At 40.0% G+C, this 2500-nt stretch overlaps 1 protein-coding gene across 5 annotated transcripts in view; it reads right to left on the bottom strand.

Moving 5' to 3' along the window:
• The window catches only part of LOC122254621 (protein neuron navigator), a 737418-nt gene that overhangs the window by 315947 nt on the left and 418971 nt on the right, over window positions 1-2500 (bottom strand). Inside the window, exon 1 of one of the 5 annotated variants that reach the window (XM_086538639.1) lies at window positions 1-450. This exon is cut by the window's left edge and continues 306 nt beyond it. The exons of the other annotated variants lie outside the window; for them this stretch is intronic. The gene's annotated coding sequence lies outside the window, so the exon portion shown is untranslated. Of the gene's footprint in view, window positions 451-2500 lie in introns of those variants that run through there. 5 annotated transcript variants of the gene reach the window in all.

Here is a 2500-nt window from a genome sequence, read left to right as displayed (position 1 = left end):
ATAACTGATATTACACAATATATGTATTTTTCAAATACCTCGGGTGTAACCTCTCTTCAACTTATCCATATCTAAATTTTTATCCGAGGTATAAATTGGAGACATGAACATGGACTGTAATTACATTGAATTCAAACGCGATTAACGCATTTAGTTTAGTTGTTCCAACTCCTTTACACTTCTTTCTCCCTTGCATCTATTTGCTGATGAGGTAAGCAATTTCCTCGCTTTGACCCTGGGAAATGACTCAATATTAATATTATCTTTTTTATATTATCCTCATAAATTATCTACACTGTAGTTCTTGACACGATCTGAGGTACTATGCAACGGCAATTTTACTTTTCAAAAGAAGTCACATAAATTTTCCAACAGAGCCGGCGCTTCTAGTAGCTGTTCACCATTCCGCGAGAGAGTCGACGTACAACCAACCGATCACTGTAAAAGCACCAACGCTACTGATGCAAAAGATGCTACAGAACTCCCAAACAGAGTTCAGATGCCAGTTATGCTATTTCCTTTTCCCTAGGATCAGTTAAAGGATTTCAAAATATTATATAAAATTCGTTTTCCATATTACTATTTTCATAATACATATCATAAATGAACAGAAATATACAAAAACATCGTATTTTTTCGTAAGAAACTCTTGAGAAATAAACTGAGTGGCATCCTCCAGATCCCGTACACGTGTCTCCGTAACACGGGACTCCCGACCGTTCGCTCTCTCGCCATAAGACCAAAGTCCCATCTTTCCCTCCCGACACGCTACTTTCGCTATCATCTGAAAACTTACGTTAGTGAATTAGACATAGAGATCAATTTTCCGTGCGTGAAACACAATGGAAAGAACATATAATCCCGTAAATAATATCCTCGCCTCCCTTCCAAACCCCCGAGAAAGAGAAGACCCAGAATCAAGAAGAAGAAGAAGAAAAAAAGAAAAAAAAAATCTACTTGCTTTAGCAATTAAAACCCCCTGTATGTAACAGAAAGGAACCCGACATTACGTACCATCCCGAACACCTCTTTTGAAGCGCGTGATGTAAACGTATTAAAGTGTCGCGTCCACGTCAAAGAGCTGTCGACGTGGGTGCCGCCTCCCACTTCGGCCAGATGACGGGATATATCATTCGAGTTTCATTCCCGCTCCCGATAATGCACTAATGGACGTAAAGGAATTAAATGTCCCGTGTCCAATAGCTGCTGACGGCAATGTGTTCTTTATTCTAACGTTTATGGAATACAGAAATGATTATTACTGGCCTGCACTTGTATTCATACGTTCAAAACGACCAGCCTCCATTACCATCCGTCACAATTACATGTAAAATGAATATAATCATACGAAGAAATAATTATTGCATGCTGCAAGATCGATTTGAAAAAAAATCTCTGCCTAAGTCCCTTTCTACACTTTTCCACCGGAGAGGAAAACTAACTCGGATGTTAATATGCTCTTCGACCCCTGCCATTCACTCATCATAAAATCTCGTTATTAATTGCAAGTGTGGGAGGCGGAAAAACACTCCTTCACCCCCCCCCCTCACGCCTCCATCTCCCTCTCCCTTTAATATTCAGCAATGGACGGGGAGCTGTAGTTGGGGGGGTCTTTTTTCCCCTTTTTTCGAAATGTCTGGTCATTTCCAAGCGGGGGAGTGTAGACGGCTGCATTTTATGGTGTTTTGGGGATAGTGTATGTGAGAGGCGGGAGGGAGGGAGAGGGAGGGTGATGACGTGTACCGGCAGAAAAAATAATGGTTGACTGCGAGTGTTTCATGCTTCAAATAGGCCTATATTTTCTCATTATTTTCGGAATGAAGGATAGTGCGCTTGTTTTGTTAAATTGATGGCACATAAAGTGACATGTTAATATCCACTTTTCATTTGCAGCATGTTATAATCAAGTTACACAGGATTAATCAAAAACATATTTACCAGCCCCCAAAGTTCACATCTAATTACTATGTCATTACGCTTAATTATGCGAAAATATAAAACTTCCACAGTTGTATCTGTCATAACATTTATTTTGCCGGAATTCTGCATCATGCATCAGCAACCGGTGCAGAAAACACCACAAAAAAGAACATAAAAAAACATAAACACATAAACAAACACGCAGGCAGAAAGCTCAATTAACCTTAGAGGAAACACGGCCTATTCCCATACCTTGTTCCCTCTTCAGGAAAGTTCAAGACCAGACGAGCTTCCTCAAGGAAATACCGACTCGCAGGACATTGCCACTTGCACACACATTCCTGCATGCAACCTACGTTAGGCCGGGAGGTTTCGTTGTTCTTAGGCGTTCGCTCTCTTTTATCAGTTCAAAGTATAGAATCATGGTCTTAGTAGAGTCTGCGGATGGGTGTTTGAGGCCGTTTAGGTGTATTTTGTTGTAATGAAAGTATTATAAACTGACCCTGTCTCATGAACTTCAAACAAAAGATGTAAATGGAGCTAACTATTGAAAATTAGTATTGAACTAAACAACAAATAC

This window comes from Penaeus japonicus, unplaced genomic scaffold (assembly GCF_977035675.1).
Source record: "Penaeus japonicus unplaced genomic scaffold, GWHDUDI00000001_assembly GWHDUDI00000007, whole genome shotgun sequence".
Lineage (NCBI taxonomy): Eukaryota > Metazoa > Arthropoda > Malacostraca > Decapoda > Penaeidae > Penaeus > Penaeus japonicus.
Note: the sequence above shows the minus strand (reverse complement) of the source record. Positions and strands in the feature narration are given on the sequence as shown.